The sequence below is a fragment of the Rhinopithecus roxellana genome, chromosome 16 (genome assembly GCF_007565055.1).
Source record: "Rhinopithecus roxellana isolate Shanxi Qingling chromosome 16, ASM756505v1, whole genome shotgun sequence".
NCBI lineage: Eukaryota > Metazoa > Chordata > Mammalia > Primates > Cercopithecidae > Rhinopithecus > Rhinopithecus roxellana.
In genome coordinates, this window is record NC_044564.1 from 11,632,611 (window position 1) to 11,655,902 (window position 23,292).

At 48.6% G+C, this 23,292-nt stretch overlaps 1 long non-coding RNA gene across 1 annotated transcript; it reads right to left on the minus strand.

The window, feature by feature from the left end:
* Nucleotides 1-6,542: 6,542 nt before the first annotated feature.
* Nucleotides 6,543-23,012, minus strand: LOC104669707. Its single transcript, XR_749024.2, has 3 exons — nt 22,937-23,012; nt 7,364-7,520; nt 6,543-6,767 (listed from the first exon to the last, which is right to left on the minus strand). It is a non-coding gene; the product is annotated as an uncharacterized LOC104669707 (long non-coding RNA).
* Nucleotides 23,013-23,292: the final 280 nt, after the last annotated feature.

Here is a 23,292-nt window from a genome sequence, read left to right on the forward strand (position 1 = left end):
GAAAAGATGCTCAACATCATTCACTGTCAGGGAAACGCAAATAATCAAAACAACAATGAGATACCTCTTCACACCCACTGAGATGGCTGTTATGGAAAAGATAGATGATAACCAGTGTTAGTGAGCGGGTAAAGGAATCAGAACTTGTATAGACTGCTGGAGGGAATGTAAAATAAAGCAGCCACTGTGAGACAACAGTCTCATAGAATTTAATTCCTCATAGAATTAAACACAGAGTTAGCACATAATCAAGAAATTCAACTTCTGAAATGAAAACATCCGTTCACATACAAGTTTGCACATGGGTGTCCATGGAAGCACTATTTGTAGCTGCCAAAAAGTGAAAATAACCCCAGGTTCACCAATTGATGAATGGATCAGTAAAATGTATTACACCCATACAATTGAGTATTAGCCATCAAAAGGCCCAGCATGATTCACGCTACAGCAAGAATGAACCTTGAGAGCATGACACTGAGTGAAAACAGACACAAAAAGCCACATACTGCCTGATTCCCTTTATATGAAATGCCCAGAATTGCAATTCATTTATGCCTTCGGGGGGATGTTTGTTGCAATTTGTCCAGACCATCTAGGTGTTTGGGCGATGTCCACCAGAGCCTCATCACAGGACAAAGGCTTTGACACGGACAGAGGAGGGTTCAAATCCCAGCTCCACCACGCAGCAGCGTGAGGCCATCAGTGAGTTACTGAACCTCCCTGGACATCACTTCCTTATGCACAGAACGGGGATGCTTCCTCCTAAGATGATTGATGAATGGATAAGCAAAATGTATTCCACCCATTTGATGGAGTATTACTCAGCCATGAAGAGGAACGGAGCTCCGGTTCACCCGTCAGTATGAACGAACCTGGAAAACATGATGCCAAGTGAGGAGGCACATGTATCCGCTCGGCAGTTGCTCCTTCCTCACAAGCTAGATGCCTATGTGAAGCCTCCTGCACTTGCTGGTGGTTCCTCCTCTTCCCAAGGGAAGTCCCCAAACCCTGCTCCCAACAAGCCTTGGTCTTCTGAGACCGTCTGCTATGTATCTCTGCATGGGGATGGGGCTGCCCAGGGGAGAGGCTCTGATTATTTTTTTTTTTTTTTTTTGAGACGGAGTCTCACTCTGTCACCCAGACTGGAGAGCAGTGGCGCAATCTTGGCTCACTGCAAGCTCTGCGCCCCGGGTTCACACCATTCTCCTGCCTCAGCCTCCCGTGTAGCTGGGACTACAGGCGCCCGCCACCACGCCCGGCTAATTTTTTGTATTTTTAGTAGAGACGGGGTTTCACCGTGTTAGCCAGGATGGTCTCGATCTCCTGACCTCGTGATCCACCCACCTTGGTCTCCCAAAGTGCTGGGATTACAGGCGGCTCCAATTCTCAAGCTGGGCTTCCCCGATGTTCTTCCCCTGAGTGGCCCAGCCCCTCCCTCCCAGAGAGCGCAGCAGCCTCCGGCCCTCATCACCCTTCCTGCACACACAGAGCTTCCCTGGATCCAGAAAGCTTAGGGAACCTCTGCTGCCATCTGATGTCCCCTCTCCATCGCCCTGGGCCTTCCACCCCTTCACTCAGTGACTCGCCTCCTTGCATTGGACATTCCACTCCATTGACCCATAGGTCTCTCTTCTTAGCTTGTTCCCAGTGCCCCGTCTGGGCCCTGCGTGGTCCCACAGCCCCATTTCCCACGAGGTTGTGTGAAATCTCTTGGAGATGCACTGCCTGAAAACTTCCACCTGGAGGAACTCACGTTCCTGTCCCCATGAAGAGGGACAAGTATACGGGGGCTTCCTACAGGAGGGGCTCCCTGAGGGTGGGACTGCTTTGGTTTCATCATCAGTGTCGTGTCTCTAGCACAGGGCCCGGCACGTAGCAGCTCAATTTATCTTTTCAGAATGACGGCAAATGGACAGTTTTCTTTTCCTTTTGGCTGCGGGCAGAAGAGGGGGCCGCGAGCCACAGCTCCACCCCGCCAGCTGGGAGGACTTGGGCCCGGCTCTCTCTTCTTCTCCCTGCTCTAGTTGGAATTTTCCCCAGCCCAGAGTTGTTTTCTTGTTTTGTTTTGGTTTGGTTTTTTTTTTTTAATTGCAGGAAAATACACATAACATAAAATGTAGCATTTTAACCACTTTGCTCTGTGCAGTTCGGGGGCATTTAGCAGATCCCCAAGATTGTGTAACCATCGCCACGCTCCAGTTCCCGAGTGTCTGGCTCAAGGATTTCCTAGCATCTTCTCACTTTAATTCTTCACCGTACAGTTTCCCGAGAACCACCTCAAATCCTCATGGAGTGAGATAAGATTTCCACCAATGAAACATTGAGTTTAAAGCCTTAAAGTTGGGCCCCTTCGAACCTGTGGCACTCCTGAAAACTCACGGTGATACAGGGTGGGTTGAGGGTTCCTGGGGCAGCCTCAACCCCTCGTGCTTTCTATATTCTGGCAGCCTAGGAACTCCTTCCATAGACACCACCGAACCCTGGGGGCTCCTGTTCTCGGGGGACTGTCCGTGGCAGCGGCATGCCCAAGAGCTGCTTCAGCCTACAGATCCTCGCTTCCTCGGGCAGCACACAGCTCTGTCCCCGGGCTCTGTGCCCTGGTTCTGTGGTTACAAACGACGGGTGCTCAGAAGAGCCATTAGGAGCCTGCATCCCTGGAAAGGTCTCGGGCCAGGGCTTATCCAAAGGGACCCTCGCGGAGCCCCGACAGCAGCTGTCTGAAGGGCAGCGGCTCCCATCTTCCCGCCGTGCCCAGGCAGTCGCCTTTCTCCGCTCTTGTCCTCCTCCTGGTGGTGCCTTTGCCAAACCCTGAGTGGAAACATCTGGGCCACTCCGGCTGGCTCTCAGGGCTGGGATTCGAACACGGTGATTTTATCCTCAGCCACAGCGCAGGCTGCCGCCGGTCAGCATGCTAGACATGGGCTGCTATTCTCTGCACCATCCGGCAGTGCTTGGACTCATGGTGGCTCCCAGGAACAGGAGGGAGAGGTCAGTGAACTGGTGAAGCCCTGGTGGTGAAGAGGCACTGCATCTTGCCGCCCACTGGTGCTTTGTTTTAACCGTGACCTGATTGTCAGTGCCCAGGAGGCTGGGCTCCGTCAGGCCTGGAGGAGCACACGGCCAACAGAAAACCGCAGGCCACTGCCTCCCCACCAGACCAGGCCCCCGACCAGGCACAGCGTCTCCAGGCCGGGAGGCCACGCAGGCCAGAAGACCCTGGGCATTGCCTGTCTACTGTCCAGCGAAGAGCCTCGGTCAAGGAAGGGAAAGAGGTCACCCTGTGACCCCCCAGCATGGGGCGGGGCCAGGCTGCACGAGGGCATTGGGCCCTGTTGACCCTGTCTAGCAGAGCTGCAGACCAGGAAGCTGGGGTTCTCATCTGATGGTAACCTCAGGCTCCTCAGTTGTGAGCTGGGAACACTGAGTCCCCTTCTCTCTGGGATCACGTGAGGCGGGAATGTTTGGCATTTTGGGATTTCGCAGGTCTGGCAGCCCGGGGAAGTTTCACCAGGTAAGAGGGTTGTTAGCTGGAAGTGGGTGTGAGCTCCCCGTGCACACCTGGGCCTCCTGAAGCCACATTCACAACCTCAAGGGGGGACGCTGTGGGCAGGGCTGGGCCCATGCCACTGGTCCTGAGGCAGCAGGAGCCAGGGGGGGTTTGCTGAAGGAACCCACTGGCCTTAGCAACGCCCCTCGCAGGAGGTGACGTGGCCTCAGCAGCAGGACTATGTAGGGAGTGCTCTTCTCTGAAAGGTTGACCTGACCCTGAGTCAACCTTTGGGGGTGCCACACAGGGGAAGGGGGGACCCCGCAACAGGACAGGCTGCCAGGCACTGGCTCCGGCCTCCAAAAGTCAGCGTCGTAGGGAAACAGAAGATGGGTACGTCCTGGCATAAAACAGATTCCAAAGCTGAACCAGACACACCAGGTGCAATCACGCACTGCCTCAAAAATAAGCACAAGGGACCGTTTTGAACAATTAGGAAATTCGCATGTGGACCGGATCCCAGGGGATGGGAGGGGATGGGAGGGGATGGTCAGGTGAACAATTAGGAAATTCGCTTGTGGACCAGATCCCAGGGGATGGGAGGGGATGGTCAGGTGTCTTGGGTGCTGATGCTGTGGTTCTGAAGGAAACTGTCCTTATTTTCAGGAGAGGGATGTCCGCCTGTTTGGAGGTCAAGTTTCGGGACGCCTGCAACTTTCTTCCAAGTGGTTATGAGACCAGAAAGGAGGCAGGAGGAGGAGGAAGACATGAAAAGAGAAAAAGAAAGGAGGAGGGAAGAGGAGCAGGGCAGGAGGAGGAGACACAGAGACGTCGGTCAGAAGGCCAGTCCAACTGGGTGGCTGGGGACATGAAGTGGAGGGACAGTTTACACACTGTCTGGATGGGGTTAGGGACCTGAGACAAACAGTATGCCTGCAGTGCTAGTGACAGTGGAAGCCACAACTCCCACCCGCTGGTCTGAAGAAGGAACAGGAAGATTCTGGACTCCAAGAGAGCAGTTCTAGGCAGAGTCCCTTGAGAGCAGCTGCGGCCTCCAGCCGAGGTGCCACATCCCTGACCATGCTGCAGAGAGAGAGCCAGGAGCAAACGCGATGAGTGCACTGTGGAATCCAGGTGGTGGCCGTATGGGTAATCATGGTTCTATTTTTTCAATCTTTGCTTAAAATGTTGAATGTTTGAAAACTTTCATAATAATAAAAAAAATGGAGCCAGGTATGGTGGCATGCACCTGTAATCCCAGCTGCTCGGGAGGCTGAGAAAGAAGGATCGTTTGACCCCAGGAGGTGGAGGTTGTCGTGAGCTGTAATTGTACCACTGCACTCCAGCCTGGATGACAGGGCAAGACCTTTTCTCATTAAAACAAAAAATGAGGAAGGCATGAGGAAGCAGCCCAGAAAGAAGAGAGGTGAAAGCAGACCCCAAAAAGAGCTTCTGGAGCAGCGGCCCCCAGGCAGAGACAGAGCGACAGCCACTCCCCTAGGGAGGATGGCACAGGTTTCCAGCTCTGGGAGCACTGTGTACCTCCACGTGGGGCCTCCCAGGAGCCCGGGACCTTCACAGGCAGGCCAAGGGCTGGCTCCCCCAGGGAGCCGAGCAGGCATGTGTCTGGGGCACCCAAAAACAGGTAAAATATCAATAAAAGGGGCTTCTGGCGAAAAAACGGGGACAAAACCAAGCTGTCTTGGACAAGTTGGAGTGTATTTCACAGTTCATCACTGTTTCACTGGGATTCCATGAGCGTCGGGGGTGCTCCGTGCTTGGCCTCCTAAGCAGCCTCTGCCAGGCCCAACGCCCATAGCAGACGTTGAGCACAGACCCACTCATGGTTCGCAGCAGGTTAGACGCACCAGCCCTGTGGCCGTCACACAAACACAAGGACAAGAAAACCCAGGTCCCAGACAGAGGTGGAGACCTGGTCACTCTGGTGAGGCCCAGCCAAGTCAGCCCCTACAGGAAGCCCAGGGGCTCTGGTTCGTGTCTTGGTTGCTCAGCAACCAATATGTCGTGCCCTCATTGGCACATTGAGGAGACACAGCCCCCAAGCCTGGGGAAGTGGGAGCGGAAAGAGAGAAGAGGCCTGGGGATGAACCAGCGAGAAGCCAGGGCACCCCCACCTGCGGAGAGCCTCCTTTCTTTTTTTTTTTTTTTTTTTTTTTTTTTTTAAGACAGAGTCTTGCTCTGTGACCCAGGCTGGAGTGCAGTGGCGCAATCTCGGTTCACTGCAAGCTCTGCCTCCTGGGTTCACGCCATTCTCCTGCCTCAGCCTCCCGAGTAGCTGGGACTACAGGCACCCGCCACTACACCCGGCTAATTTTTTTTTTTTTTTTGTATTTTTAGTAGAGACGGGGTTTCACTGTTTTAGCCAAGATGGTCTCGATCTCCTGACCTCGTGATCCGCCCGCCTCAGCCTCCCAAAATGCTGGGATTACAGGCGAGAGCCACCGCGCCCGGCCGAGCCTCCTTTCTAACAGGGACAAACGGCAGCTCTGCCTCGTGTCTCTTGTAGGAAATTCAGGGGGACGAGAGTCCATGCAGAGGCGCTTGGTGAGCCATCATCAGCTCAGTGAAGCTCCCGCACCTCACAGGCTCTGGTTTCAGGGGCCGGCCCATCCTCCACTCTGATAAAGCAAACCTGGGGGTTGCCGTCTCTGGCCCCACCCCTCAGCAGGGGACCCCACTCTGAGCAGTACATTCTTGAAAGTCCTCTGGCTTCTGGGGTTACAGCAGGTGCTGTTTCTGCATTGGCTGGAAAAACCAGATGCTACCATCCCCGGACTCCTGGCACTGCCCCAACTCCCCGGCCCCCAGAAGCTAATAGCCCAGCCCTGAGGAACCCTTACTAGCCCCTAGAGCTGGAGGTTTCCAGCCAAAAGGAGCAGAGAGCTTGGGCCTGGGACAAAGGGGCTAGGGTCCAGCCCCAGCCTGTCCTACCCCCACTGTGGGACCAGGACAGGTTAGCTCACCTCTGCAGGCCTGGTTCTCCCATATTTAAAATACTTAAAAAAAAAAGACCTGTCTCCACAGTATAATAATATTATCTATGAGACCAGACTTTATTTTTTTACACACTGAACTTCCCCATCCTCCTTGGGTGGGGCAAAGCAAGGGGACACAAACCAACCACCAGGTCAGGGCTAGATGGGTGCTGTGTCCGTGCATGGTGGTTGGTGCAGTTTTGCCCACGTGCCAAGCCATGCTTTGTTGCTGACGACAGTACTTTGAACAGATCATGACATGACATGACATGAACACGCATGCCCTGCAAAGGAGATGGATGACTATTTGTTATGTCTGCCCTGCCTGTCAAACTCACCCAGATCTCTCAAGGAGATTTGTGCACCTGTGTGGAGAAAGCTCTTCAAGGATGTTCACCAAAAGGTAGAGAGCAGTTGTCATAGCATATTTGGATGTTAGAGGATTTTCATGTTTTTAGCTCTAACTTTTAATGTTATGAAAATTTTCCACAATTAGTGTCAGCTTTGGACTTCCCCCAAATTTTATCTTCATAAATAAAACAAGCATCTGATGGCACCTTTCCAACTCCAGGGTCTGCATCCCGAGAAAGGAGGGTTTCCCATAAATAACAGATGGCGGATGATGTGGTGTCCAGCACACAGCTCCTTGCAGGGAAACGGGCACCATGTGGGCAGTGTGGCTTTCTTTAATGACAAATGAGCAAAGCTGACCAAGGACTGAGACAGACCTCACCTAAATCAAGCAGGAAAGAAACATAAGGGGAACATTGTACTCCTTCTGGGGAAAAAGAAGGCATATCTCCTTCTCTATTAATAGTTAAAGCATGAAAAAGACACTTTCAACAAAGCCAGGCCAGTGGGAGGGCAGAAGCGCACTCACCCGGGCTGGCGGTACACAGGGCAACTCGGCCCCTGAGCACATTTGTGAGTCTGTGGAGAGCCAAGCAGATGAATGGAGGGTTATAATGGATCCAATTCAGTGACACCCCTGAGGTCTAGGAAGACACCTTAAAAGGCCAATAAAGGCTCAACCTATCCTAAGGAAAAAAATAGTAAGTATTTTTAGTGGGTGGGAAAGCTCTATGCACGAAGACGTTATTTGCAGTATTAATTAGGACAGGAAAAATTCAAAATACCTAAACGTTCAGCCGTAGGGAATCGTCAGTCTGAAATGTCTGCCCAATGCCATAGCCCACAGATATTTAACATGCTATGGGAAACCCACATCATGAAAGACCGTGTCTGCTGTCTGTCATGTATAGGAAAACCATCCGACTCCCCAAGGGACTGGCCAATAGAATCATATCAACTAAAGACCAGGATAGCAGACAAATGGTGTGGCCACCATGACCACCACAGTGTGACACATGAAGGGAAAAACACCTGGAACGGGGCAGAACAAAGGCACGTGGCAGTTATTTTAGGGATAAAAATACACGTATGTAAAAAAGCACACGGAGCAGCCAGGTGGGTGTGGAAGGGTGACGGGGACACAGAGCCGGGCCACAGTGTCACTTCCAACCTGACACGTGAGGTGTGAGAGTCCAAGACACCGGTCCAGGGCCCAGCACCCTGCCAGAGCCGCCGGTCATTCACGGCATGCCTGCATGCAGCCCTTCTCCCAGAAAGCCCTGCAGATGTTTAACGTGGGTACAGGGAGAGACCACATGAGTGTTCGTTGCCAACCAGAGAACAGGAATGCAATGCATGGGACGCGTCACTGTTCAGGGAAGACCCTCAGTCAGCCCACTGGGCCTTGCTGCCCAGCTCCACACCCCCAGGCTGGGCCCTGACTGTGGCAGTGCTCCATAGTCCTGACACTCACTTGGGGACAGTGTGCACCATGCAACCTCAGGCTCCCACCCCGCCCCCTCCCAATTCCTCAAATGTGGTATCCCGGGCAGATCTGTCACCTCGTCCTCCTGATGTCTCTTTGTAAGGAGAGGACACGGTGGCTCAGGAACCATTTATCCCCAGAGCTACACAGTATGGACGGTGCAAGGGCCCAGAACCCCTTGATCAGCCAGGAAGAGCCAGCAGGCAGAAGCCGAGAACACATCTTTGGGTCAGCCAGACTTGAGTTCAAGTCTCCCCTCCATGATGCGTCTGAGTCTCCACATCTTATCTCATAGGGTCACTGGGAGGATTAAATGCACTGATCTGCCTTCATGAGCTCACTGTGGGATTACTGCGTCAGCTCATAGCCTGACTATATACACTGGTGCCAGGGCAGCCATAGCCAGAGCCCAGCAAGGTCATCCTGCTTGGTACAAATGCTCTCCTTCCCAAGTCCTCAGTTCCCTCACCAAGGGCTCTGATGGTTTGTCCTTCGTGGGTCTCAGGCCTCTGTGGAGGACACAGCCCAACCCCACCTGCAGCCCTTAGCTGTGTGGACGCTCGGAGCCACATAAGGCCCTGGTCCTCAGCCTTGCCCACAGCCACAGGTGGGCAACAGTGGATTAGTCCCTTCTCACACTGCTAGAAAGAGCTGCCCAAGACTGGGTAATTTATAAAGAAAAGAGGTTTAACTCACTGACAGTCCTACATGTCTGGGGAGGTCTCAGGGAACTTACAGTCGTGCTAGAAAGGGAAGCAGCTGGTCTTACATGGCGGCAGGAGAGACAGAATAACTACCATTTATAAAACCATCAGATCTCGTGAGAATTCATTCACTGTCATGAGAACAGCGTGGGGGAAGCTGCCCTCACCATCCAGTCACTTCCCCCCAGACCTGTGGGGATTACAATTCCGGATGAGATTTGGGTAGGGACACAGAGCCAGACCATATGAAGCAGGGACAGGTGAGCCCCAGTGGCTGGGGAGAAATGGCTCCCCTGTCCAGGCCTGGGGGCCTGGCCTCAGCAGACGGTGCCCAGGCCTGCCAATTCCATGGACTCTGCATTGAGCAACAGCTCAGCAGCACAGCGGCCCATAGGCCAGGCCCAGAGCTCCTCAGTGAAGCACCTCCTAGAGCAGGAGAAGGACCACAGCCCGAGGTCCCGGTCCCAGCTGTGCCCACCCCGCTCGGGTGCAGTTCCTTAGTGAATCACCCCACCCCACATTCCTGCAGGGCCTGGCCGCCCTCTACTCTGCCTGTTGGGGTCAGGCCAGGATTCTGCGGAGGAGGCCGTGGTTCTGGGATGAGAGGCGGCAGCCCCACCATGGCCGCAGCAGCCATGGCCCCCTCCTCATTAGCTTGGGGCTCCCAGCTGAGCTGTCACTGGTGGCCCGGCGCCAGCGCCCGCCAGGCCGAGCTGCAATGACATCATCTTGGCCCGGGAGGCCGCTAAGTGGAAACAGACGGCGGCCTCCCTCCCAGTCCAGGAGCACCTCGGGAGGCACCCCGCGAGCAGCCCACCACTGCGTGGGCCCAAGGGGACAGAGGGGTCAGGACAGCTGCCCTATCACTGTTCCACCCAACCGAGCCATAACCGCTGTCTGCTTTATCCCCCCCCCCCAACGGCTCGGCCCCATGAGGGCAGGCACGGTACCCACCTTGCTCGTGTCATTTTCAGCCCCCAGCGTGGTGCCTGTGCATACTTGGTGCTGGGGAAATACCAAATGAAAGGCCGCCCTGCTGTCCCCGAGGACTTGGTGGGACTCTGACCCCCTCCCCTAGAGCCTTTAGGTGGTGCTTCCTGCCTGTCCAGGCTCCCTGAAGTCCCCACCACCCCCAGACATGAACCACTGCCTCTTGCCTGCTGGACGGGAGTGAGATGAGCCACCAGCAGCTGGTGAGACAAGGGACAAGAAATCTACCTGCATGAGGTTCTGAGGCGCCATCCGCCTCCCTGACCTCCAACGTTCCCTCGGTCCACATGGGGCGGGACCTGAGCTGGGTGAAGGCGTGGCAGGACCAGTTGGCGGGGGAAGCAGTTGCCAGGTGGGGGTGTCCTTGGGGCACAGGACACCCCTCAGGCCAGGGTTGGCACCAGCCAAGACAGAAAAGCAGAGCCGAAACGGGGCCGCCAGTTTTGTGGGAGCCAGGCTGGGTTAGGGCCCCAAGGAATCCCACGTTGCAGAAGGGGCCACGTATCAGCCATGAGTGAGCTAGGCCCACAGAGATGAGCCTCAGACCCATTGTGCTGAGTGAAGGCAGCCAGGTGCTGCACGACTCTACTTATACAAAGCGTCTGGAGTAGGCAAATTCACTGATACAGAAAACAGACTGACAGCTGCCGGGCTGAGGTGAGGGAGAGGAGGCGGGAGGGGAGGCAGGTGGCTGAGGTGTACAGGGGTGCCTCTCAGGTAACAGAAGCATCTGAAATTGATGGTGGAGACCTTGCCCAGCTGTGAATATTCTCAAAGCCACTGAATAGTACACTTTAAATGGGTGAATTGTATAGTGTCAATTACATCTCAATAAAGCTATTAAAAAAAAAAAAAAAAAACAGTCACTTGGTTGTTGTGTAGAAAAGACCCAAGGACTGGGGCAGAGGTACCCAAGGGGCTCTGCTCCGAGGACACCCCTATTTGTAAAGTACATTAAGGCCGCCTGGTGGGGGCCAAGGGTGTTTGCATGACCCCCGTCTGCCTTTAAATGGGGCCTCCCCTGCTGCTAGTGGAGATGGACAGAGACCAACAGCTCACTCTTATCATCATCATTCTTACAGTTACCATCCGTCTAATGCCTAAAGTGGAGGATCAAGCACTTGACTTGGGTCTCATTTGCCCCTTTAAGAGACTTAGACCGATGGTGTCATTGTCTCTTGTATAAATGAGGGAGCTGAGGCACAGAGGACCTCAGCTAGGGCAGGGGTTAGGTAACCCATCTGAGGACCCACAGCCGACAGACGGCCACGGGGGGCATGAGACCCGACACCAGACACTGAACCAGGCAAGGACCCACTGCACAGCAAGCAGCCGCAGGTTCTGTCGCTGTTCTCGGAGGCTGTCAGAGTATACTTTTCAGAAAGAGCAGGGCTCTTGTACAAATATAAAATGAATGCACATCAAAAATGTATGAGCTCTCTAACACAGAAACTCATAAGATAGGAAAGCCCATTCCTGGAGCCGTTTGAGGACTTGGAAGGGCATTCTGCCACGCCTTTGCCCAGTCAGAAGTAAAACTGGTTAATATGCTACAAGGCAGTGGCTGTAACCCTTTTCTTTTCTACCAGATACAAATCTACAGGTTAATGTAACTTTACAAAGTCTGAATCCTTAATTAATAGGAAACAGCAAAGTCAAACACAGGCACTGTGCGTGTCTCTACATAAGTAAATTCTCTGCGTGTCATGCAACGTCCCAGGATGACTTGGAAAAGATACTTGAAAAAGGATGCTTTTCCTTTTCTTTCCTTTTTTTTTTTTTTTTTTTTTTTTTGAGATGGAGTCTCATTCTATCTCCCAGGCTGGAGTGCAGTGGCACAATGTCAGCTCGCCGCAAACTCTGCCTCCTAGGTTCAAGCGATTCTCCTGCCTCAGCCCCCGGGGTAGCTGGGATTACAGGCACATCCCAAAACACCTGGCTATTTTTTTTTATATTTTTGGTAGAGGCGGGGTTTCACCAAGTTGGCCAGGCTGGTCTCAAACTCCTGACCTCAAGTGACCCACCCACCTCAGCCACCCAAAGTGCTAGGATTATAGGTGTGAACCACTGCACCAGGCTAGATTATTTTTCTTAACAGGGGAGAGAGTGGGGCTGAATCACAAACACCGCGTCGGATCTGGAAATACATCCCGCCCACTGCCTTCTACCAAAAGCCTGTGTGGAAACTGGAGGCCGCTAAGCCCCATCCCTGCCTCCCGTGAGCAGCACGCAAAGAGACTTAGTGCCCTCATTTATCCAGCAAGCATGACCTGAACAGCTACTGGGTGCAGGCATGGTGTGGGTGCCGAGATGCCTGTGAGCCTCCACTTTACAGGAAGCTGGACAAGCAGGTTCATCAGGGAAGAGGTGCTAGTTTCCCATGGTGAGCCACAGCAGTCAAGAAAGAAGGAGAAGGTGGAGGTCAGAAAGGAGCTGACGGGTAGGGCAGGGGAGCTGAGAGGGCTCTCGGAGGACCTCTCTACAAGACAAGATTGAGAAGGGCCTGAAGGATGAGACAGACCCAGTCTTGCGAAGTGATGCAAAGTGCAAGAATAAAGCGGAAGAACCTTCTAAAGTGGAAGAACCTTCCAGACTATGGGGAAAGGACCAAGATGGGAAAGAGCTTGGCATGGGCGAGCCAGGGCACAAAGGCTAAGGCAGCTGGTGAGTGAGCCGTGGGGAGATGGGGTCGGAGGACTGGACAGAGGCCAAATCCCAGGAGACTCAGCCGCGGTGAGGGAATTCGTTTTCATCCTGACTGTAGTGGAGACACAGGAGGGCTTTCCACAGGAAAGGAAGGGGCTCCGATTTGTGTTTTCAAAGTCTCTGACAGGTGGGGAGCAAGGGTGGCTCCAGACAGCAGTAAGGAGGCTGCTTCTGAGACTGGGGTAGGACAGGGAGTGGCCATGGGGTGGGGCAGCTAGTGAGGGCAACGGGACAGGAAGGGCCCTTACCCCAGAGCTCGGCCGACTTGCTGATAACGGGGATGTGGAAAGCATAGAGTGAAGGAACTAAGTCCTTCCCTTAATTTACATTTCTGGCAAAGCACCAGGTTAGGTTAATCAGTTCAATCACTCGCCGAGGAACAAAACTGCTGAAAACAGTATTTTTAAAAGCAAAGAGGTGACCAGATAGTAAGGAATCAGCAGATGCCTTCTTTTTTTTTTTTTCTTCAGATGGAGTCTCACTCTGTCACCCAGGCTGGAGTGCAGTGGCCAGATCTCAGCTCACTGCAAGCTCCACCTCCCAGGTTCACGCCATTCTCCTGCCTCAGCCTCCCATGTAGCTGGGACTACAGGCATCTGCCACCGCATCCGGCTTTTTTTTTTTTTTTGTATTTTTTAGTTGAGATGGGGTTTCACCATGTTAGCCAGGATGGTCTCAATCTCCTGACCTCGTGATCCGCCCATCTCAGCCTCTCAAAGTGCTGGGATTACAGGCGTGAGCCACCGCGCCCGGCCAGTAGATGCCTTCTAAAGGGAGGTGGGGCCACGAAGAGGTGAGCAGGGCCCGGCAGCGCCCTTCATCGTGAGCCTATGGCAGAACCAAGTGGACTCAGAGGCCATATGCAAGGCACAGAGCCAAGCCCAGGGCCCGCTCGAGGAGGAGGCCAGCGAGAGGCCTTGCTCGCAGAGCCGGGGCACAAGGAACACACCCCTCAGATGCAGGTTAGCCAGAAACAAACCCACCCATGCCCCACCTCAGGAGACCACCAGAAATGCTGCCCTGGTGCTAAGCTCAGGGTGGGGCTGGGGTGGGCATGTCACTGAAAAATGGCAACCACAAGCCAACTTTGCAGCACAAGCCCCCATCTCCGGGCCAATTAAAGATGCCTCCAACAATGAGTTTGGAGCAAGGTAACCCTGGATCTGCGGTGGCCCAGAAGAACCAAACACAAATCCCATCCAGGAAAATTCACCTTCATCCTAGGCCTCAAAGAACCTCCACATATTACATACTAAAGAACACAGGCAGGTCTCAGTACAAGGACAAAGGGGAACAAAATCCAATGAGTGAGAGACCAGAGAGAAAACAGAGAGCAGAAACAGACATGCAGACTTCAAATACTAAAGAAATCAGGCACATATCATAAAACGACCTGCTTTTATTGAGCTTAGAGAAAAGCCAAACTGAAAATAGTACGCAGAAAGCTAGAAGCAGGAATTAACCTGGTGAAAAAGGAATAGAAAACTAAGGTAAAAATATAACTAAGATTATGGATTGAATTTTTATTTTCATAGTACGTTCAATTCAACTGAAGAATAATTGATAAATAATTATTAATTATTGATAATTAATATATATAATTATATAATTAATATATATAATTATTGATAAATAATAATTGATAAATTAAAGATAGGTTAGGGCCGGGCGCAGTGGCTCATGCCTGTAACCTCAGCACTTTGGGAGGCCAAGGTGAGGTCAGGAGTTTGAGACCATCCCGGCCAACATGATGAAACCCCATCTCTACTAAAAATACAAAAATTAGCCCAGCGTGGTGGCATGCACCTGTAGTCCCAGCTACTCAGGAGGCTGAAGCAGGAGAATCACTTGAACCCAGAGGGCGGAGGTTGCAGTGAGCCAAGATCGCGCCACTGCACTCCAGCCTGGGTGACGAGAGCGAAGTTCTGTCTCAAAAAAAAAAAAAAAACAAAAATGAAAAATAAGTAAAGACAGGTTAGGTTAGAAGAAATTCAGGGAATGCTGCACAGTGAGGCAAGAGGATGGGGAATCTGAGAAGTCTGGAGGCACGAAGAAGAAAGTGAGAAGGTCTCGTGTCATCTCATCAGGTTTGCAGAAGGTAAGAAGGGGCGATGGGAGCAGCGTGATATTTGAAGAGATAACGCCTGGGGATTTCACAGAACTGATGGGATACAACTGCAGATGTGAAAAAGCCCAATGGGCCCAGGTAGAATTAATAAAAAGCCATCCACACTTAATAAAAAGCACCCACCTTGGCCTCCCAAAGTGCTGGGATTTCAGGTGTGATCTTAGTGAAACTCATCTTAGTGAAACTGCAGAAACAAAGAGAAACATCTTCAAAGCAGCCAGAGACGGAGACAATTATCTGCCTGAGAGGCAGACTGACATCTGCCTTGTCAAACACAGGAATGAAAACCAGAAGCCCATGACATGGCGTCTTCGATGAGCCAAAAGAAAACCCCACTGAAATGCCCTCCGAGAAAGAGGGCAGAATAAAGACATTATCAGAAAATCAAAACCCGAGAGAGTTCAACAACAGAGTGTCTCTAACCAAAAGCCTAAAGGGTAAACTCCAGGCCCAAGAAACATGATTCTAGGTGGAAGAACTGAGTAGAGGGGGCATGGATCCTGGCAGAAGTGGGTCAGTCGAAAGGAGCTCTGGCTGCAAAAACAAATAAAGCCTGTGGGTTACAATAGAACAGGACAGAACTGAAATACCTAGAAATCAGCGAGGAGTACATGGGGAGCCCCAGGGTTCCGTGTGGGATTCCTGTGCTGTCGGGGTATTGATTAACTCTGTGTCTTGGTAAGTATAATGCAGTGCGTAGGGTCCCCCAAAGTTCATGTCCACTCAGAACCTCAGAATAAGACCTAAATTAGAAACTGGGTCTTTGCAGATGCACATGGTTAAGGACCAAGGTAAGATCATACTGAGTTAGGGCAGGCCCTAAATCCAATGACTTGAGCCTTTAGAGGAAGAGAAGAGGACACGGAGAGACACAGAAAAGAGGCCACATGAAGACGGAAGCAGAGGTTGGAGGGATGCAACCACAAGCCAGGGAATGCTTGAAGCCACCAGAAGCTGGAGGAGGCTTCCCTAGACCCTCCAGAGGGAGTACGGCCCTGCTAACACTTTGGTTTTAGAGTTCCGGCCTCCAGAACTGGGACAGAAGAAACTTTCTTTGTGTTAGGCCCATGATTAGTTGATTTATTATAGCAGCCCTGGAAAACTCACAGAAGCTAAAGATGCATATCGCAACTACTAGATAAACCACAAAAAGACCAGCAATCGTACAGAACTCATACACTAATAGAATAGAAAACAGAAATAAAAAAAGACTTAAATCCAAAAGAAGACAATATAGAACAGAAAAAGAAACATGCAACAGCTAAAAATAAAAAAAATGTAGTCTATTTGAACCTAAATATAAGCAATCATATTAAATTTAAATAGACTAAACACTGCAGTGGAAAGACAAAGGCCGACAGACTAAGAGGAGAAATCAAACCTCATGGTGTTTTCAGAAAATGCTCAAAACATAAAGGTCTGCAGAGGTTGGAAGTAAACGGATAAAGAAGATGCAACAGCAAACCAGAGGAAGCCAGACAGAGTATCTGCAGACAAAATGCACCACCAGGAATCGTTGCCTCGCTACGATGAAAAGTTCAATTCACCAGAAAAAGAAAACAAAAGCAGTCTGCACAGACTTAAAACACAGCCTGAAAGTTAAAGGTAAAAATCAAAAACCTCCAAGAAGAAACCGGCAAACCCACAGTCCCAGAGGAAGACTTTGAGAGGCGTCGGGTAGGCAGAGAAGAGGTGAGCAAAGCAATGAGCGACACGGTTCTGTTTGCAGGGAACTGCACTCACAAACCCTTCTGAAGCAGGCATGGAACCCTGAGGAAAGGGGACTATATCCTGAGGCCTTCGTGGACCTCAAACAACCTCAAAGAATTAAAATAGCACATAAATATTTTCTTACCACAGTGCAAGATGATTAGACAATCCTCATATGTTTAAAAACTAATGAACACTTCTAAATAACCTATTTTCAAAGCAAAATTTAACAAAACTTAGAAAATGCTTTTACTGAATACTACAAATTCATGAATGTTATGAATGCAAAATGCTACATAAAGCAATACATTAAAGACACTTAGAGTCATAAGTGATTATACTAGAAAAAAAGACAGATTGACAATTACTCAGCTAAATCCAGATCTCAAGAAAACACAGCAAAATAATTCCAAGAAAGTAGAAGAAAAAATAAAATAATGAATAAGTGAGTGAATTAAATAAAAAGAACTTAATGAAATAGAAAACTATAAAGTAGAGAGAATAAAAAAATCAAAGTCATTTTCTTAAAGATAATAAATAATAAGCCCGGTGTGGTGGCTCACACCTGTAATCCCAGCACTTTGGGAGGCCAAGGCAGGCGGATCACGAGGTCAGGAGATCGAGACTATCCTGGCTAACCCGGTGAAACCCCGTCTCTACTAAAAAATACAAAAAACTAGCCAGGCGAAGTGGCGGGCACCTGTAGTCCCAGCTACTTGGGAGGCTGAGGCAGGAGAATGGTGTAAACCTGGGAGGCAGAGCTTGCAGTGAGCCGAGATCGTGCCACTGGACTCCAGCCTGGGCGACAGAGCAAGACTCCGTCTCAAAGAAAAAAAAAAGATAAAAAAATTAGAAAAGTTACAAATTACCAATATTGAGAATGAAAAAAGAAAATCACTACACATATTATGATACAGCAATGTTATAATAAGAGGACATTACAAAACTTTCACTAATAAATATTAGAATTTGACAAAATAAACATGTCCCTAGAAAAATATCAGAAACTCAAGAATAGAACCCCACGTGGTCCTATCACCACTCAATAAACTGAATCACTAGTTCAAAATCTTCCCACAAATAAAACGTCAGGCCAAGAAAAATTCATCAGTAAATTCTCATCACTCTGCCCGGCGCGGTGGCTCACGCCTATAATCCTAGGACTTTGGGAGGCCGAGGCAGGCGAATCACGAGGTCAGGAGTTTGAGATCAGCCTGTCCAACACGGTGAAACCCCATCTCTACTAAAAATACAAAAAATTAGCCAGACGTGGTGGTGCATGCCTGTAATCCCAGGTACTCAGGAGGCAGAGGCAGGCAAATTGCTTGAACCCGGGAGGCAGAGGTTGTAGCGGGCTGAGACCGTACCACAGCACTCCAGCCTGGGCAACGGAGTGAGACTCATCACTCAAAAAGCTCTCAAAAAAAAAACAAAAAAAATTCTCATCATTCACAGATAATAGAAAAGAAGGAATTATTCTATGACCCCCAAGCCTGACAAGGACAGCATGGGAAATGACCATCATGGGCCAGCCTCACTCACAAACATAACTGCAAACACAGTCTTAGCAAACTAACACCAACTACATATGCAGAATAACACACCATGGACAAGCTGAATTTATCTAAGGAATGCAAGGCTAAATGATTGAACATTCAAAAAAATTAATACGACATACTACATTAACAGATTAAAGATTTAAAAGTCATAGGCTCATCTCAGTGAAGACGGAAGAAGATATTTGAATTCAGGATACATTCAGGATTTAAAACTGTTTTTCAGTGACAAAAATAGAAGGAAACTTCTTTAACCTGATAAATAAATAGTAAACTTCTTTATAAAAGAAAACTTCTTTTTTTTTTTTTGAGATAGAGTCTCGCTCTGCCGCCTGGGCTGGAGTGCAGTGGCTGGATCTCAGCTCACTTCAGCTCACTGCAAGCTCCGCCTCCCGGGTTCACGCCATTCTCCTGCCTCAGCCTCCCGAGTAGCTGGGACTACAGGCGCCCGCCACCTTGCCCGGCTAGTTTTTTGTATTTTTAGTAGAGACGGGGTTTCACCGTGTTAGCCAGGATAGTCTCGATCTCCTGACCTCGTGATCCACCCGTCTCGGCCTCCCAAAGTGCTGGGATTACAGGCTTGAGCCACCGCTCCCGGCCAAGAAAACTTCTTTAACCTGATAAAGAGTGTGTGAAAAACATCAACTGTAAAATCATATTTAATAATGAAACTTTAAAGCTATCCTTTGAAATAGGGCATAAGACAGTATGTCCAGTCTCACCACCTCTATTCCATGTTATATTAGAAGTCCTAGCCAGGACAGGAAGACAGGGGCATAAAAGCTACCAGCATTGAAAAGAAAAAAAACCAAACAGTCACCATGTGTTGATGATATGATTATGTACATAGAAGAGCCATATGAATGTGGAGCTATGCCAATAGACAGAAAGTTTGGCAAAGTTGCCAAATTCAAAAATTCATGCACAATTTAGAGATAAATTTCTACATGACAGCAATAAATATTTATAAATGAAGAAATATAACATTGATAATATAAAAAAATATGAACTTCCTATGAATATATTTACTGAAAGACATTTATGAAGAAAATAATGTATATTTGGAGAATATAATGAGACTTGGAGCCATATTACAGAATATATAAATAAGTGATATAACACATTAATGGATTGGAAGATTCAGTATTGTAAATATGTCACCTGTCCCCAAAGTGGGCTATAGATTCAAATTCACTAGACTCAAAATCCCAAGAGAATTGTCATCTGTGGAACTGGCAAAGTGATTTTAAAGTTCATGTTTAATTGCAAAGGGCCACTTATAGCCAAGACATTCTTGAAGGAAAGCAAGGTAAAGAACTGTCCCTTCTTATTGTCAGGATTTCTAATCAGGCTGTAATGATCATGACAGTGTGAAATTGGAACAAGAGCAGATAAATCTCCAAGAGAATAAAATCAAAGGCTCAGAAAGAGACCCAGACACATGGACACTTAGATGGATTCACAGCTGGGTTCTACCACAGGTACAAAGAGGAGCTGGTACCATTTCTTCTGAAACTGTTCCAATCAATAGAAAAAGAGGGAATCCTCCCTAACTCATTTTATGAGGCCAGCATCATCCTGATACCAAAGCCTGGCAGAGACACAACAAAAAAAGAGAATTTTAGACCAATATCCCTGATGAACATCGATGTGAAAATCCTCAATAAAATACTGGCAAACCAGCAGCACATCAAAAAGCTTATCCACCACGATCAAGTTGGTTTCATCGCTGGGATGCAAGGCTGGTTCAACATATGCAAATCAATAAACGTAATCATCCATCATATAAACAGAACCAAAGACAAAAACCACATGATTATCTCAAAAGATGCCGAAAAGGCCTTTGACAAAATTCAATAGCACTTCATGCTAAAAACTGTCAATAAACTAGGTATTGATGGGACGTATCTCAAAATAATAAGAGTTATTTATGACAAACCCACAGCCAATATCATACCGAATGGGCAAAAACTGGAAGCATTCCCTCTGAAAACTGGCACAAGACAGGGATGCCCTCTCTCACCACTCCTATTCAACATAGTGTTGGAAGTTCTGGCCAGGGCAATCAGGCAAGAGAAAGAAATAAAGTGTATTCAATTAGGAAAAGAAGAAGTCAAATTGTCCCCATTCGCAGATGACATGATTGCATATTTAGAAAACCCCATCATCTCAGCCCAAAATCTCCTTAAGCTGATAAGCAACTTCAGCAAAGTCTCAGGATACAAAATCAATGTGCAAAAATCACAAGCCTTCCTATTCACCAATAACAGACAAACAGAGAGCCAAATCATGAGTGAACTCCCATTCACAATTGCTTCAAAGAGAATAAAATACCTAGGAATCCAACTTACAAGGGATGTGAAGGACCTCTTCAAGGAGAAATATAAACCACTGCTCAACAAAATAAAAGAAGACACAAACAAATGGAAGAACATTCCATGCTCATGGATAGGAAGAATCAGTATCGTGAAAATGGCCATAGTGCCCAAGGTAATTTATAGATTCAATGCCATCCCCATCAAGCTAACAAAGACTTTCTTCACAGAATTGGAAAAAAACTACTTTAAAGTTCATATGGAACCAAAAAAAAAAAAAAAAAAAAAAAAAAACCCGCATTGCCAAGACAATCCTAAGTCAAAAGGACAAAGCTGGAGGCGTCACGCTACCTGACTTCAAACTATACTACAAGGCTACAGTAACCAACACAGCATCATACTGGTACCAAAACAGAGATATAGACCAATGGAGAAGAACAGAGACCTCAGAAATAACACCACACATCTACAACCATCTGATCTTTGACAAACCTGACAAAAACAAGAAATGGGGAAAGGATTCCCTATTTAATAAATGGTGCTGGGAAAACTGGCTAGCCATATGTAGAAAGCTGAAACTGGATCCCTTCCTTACACCTTATACAAAAATTAATTTAAGATGGATTAAAGACTTAAATGTTAGACCTAAAACCATAAAAACCCTAGAAGAAAACCTAGGCAATACCATTCAGGACATAGGCATGGGCGAGGACTTCATGACTAAAACACCAAAAGCAACGGCAACAAAAGCCAAAATAGACAAATGGGATCTAATTAAACTAAACAGCTTCTGCACAGCAAAAGAAACTACCATCAGAGTGAACAGGCAACCTACAGAATGGGAGAAAATTTTTGCAATCTACTCATCTGACAAAGGGCTAATATCCAGAATCTACAAAGAACCCATACACATTTATAAGAAAAAACAAACAACCGCATCAACAAGTGGGCAAAGGATATGAACAGACACTTCTCAAAATAAGACATTTATGCAGCCAACAGACACACGAAAAAATGTTCACCATCACTGGTCATCAGAGAAATGCAAATCAAAACCACAATGAGATACCACCTCACACCAGTTAGAATGGTGATCATTTAAAAAGTCAAGAAACAACAGGTGCTGGAGAGGATGTGGAGAAACAGGAACACTTTTATACTGTTGGTGGGAGTGTAAGCTAGTTCAACCATTATGGAAGACAGTGTGGTGATTCCTCAAAGATCTAGAACTAGAAATACCATTAGACCCAGCCATCCCATTACTGGGTATACACCCAAAGGATTATAAATCATGCTGCTATAAAGACACATGCACTTGTATGATTATTGCAGCACTATTCACAATAGCAAAGACTTGGAACCAACCCAAATGCCCATCAGTGACAGACTGGATTAAGAAAATATGGCACATATACACCATGGAAAACTATGCAGCCATAAAAAAGGATGAGTTTATGTCCTTTGCAGGGACATGGATGAAGCTGGAAACCATCATTCTGAGCAAACTATCGCAAGGACAGAAAACCAAACACCGCATGTTCTCACTCATAGGTGGGAATTGAACAATGAGAACACTTGGACACAGGGCGGGGAACATCACACACTGGGGCCTGTCATGGGGTGTGGGGAGTGGGGAGGGATAGCATTAGGAGAAATACCTGATGTAAATGACGAGTTAATGGATGCAGCACACCCACATGGCACATGTATACATATGTAACAAACCTGCACGTTGTCCACATGTACCCTAGAACTTAAAGTATAAAAAAAAAAAAGATGTGTTTCACAGAGATGCCATTTGAGATCAGTGGGGAAGAGATAAATTAATTCAATCAACGATTCGGGGACAACTGAATACCCACCCACCTGCAGGGGGAAGTGAAATTGACACTTGACCTTACATTGCACACAAAAACCAATTCCAGTGACACAAAGACCTGAACATGGCAAACGCAATTCTACAGCTTTAAGAAACTGACTTGGGAAACATCCCTCAGAGCACAGAAGGATTTCCCAAACGAGGGACAAAGGTCACAAACCATAAACAGAAAGAAGATAAATGTCCCTGTTCAGCAAAAGACATGCTAAAGAGAGAGAAAAGACAAGCCAGGGAGTGGGAAAAAGCTGGAAGCCCAGAACCAAGTCAAGGGTGCAAATCCAGGATATATAAACAACGCCTATAAATCAGTATTTTTAAAAGGCAAACATTGCAATACAGAAACAGGCCAAAAAAATTGACTTTCAGGTCATGAACCTGCAGTAGCCAGAAAACATATCTCAAGGAACTCCAGCACATCAATATGAAGAAAATTTAAGTTAAAACCACAATATACTATTGATTACCCACCAGACTGTCAAAAAATGGAGATGCCAATTATCGGTGAGGTTTCAGAGCAACAGGAATGCTCATTAGCTGCAGATGTGGGTGTCCATTTGTAAAAACCCACTCTGGAAAGCAATTTGGAATTGTCTCCCACCTTTGAATGTGTGGAAATCTTACAACTCACCAAATCCTCGAGACGCTCCTGGACTCTCAGCAGGAAATCGGTGCAAGCACAAATGCGCCATTTTATTCACAGGATCCCTGGACAGAAGCAATGCAGGTGAATTGCGGAGTAGTCAGAAGATGAAACATTACATAACAACGTACAAGAACCAGTGACAGTCCCTGCAACACAGGGGACCCGCACCCACCCTATCCACACGGCCTGGCCACACAGGGGACCCACACCCACCCTATCCACATGGCCCAGCCACACAGGGAATCCGCACTCACCCTATCCACAGGGCCTGGCCACATGGGGGACGTGCACCCACCCTATCCACATGGCCCGGCCACACAGGGGACCCGCACCCACCCTAT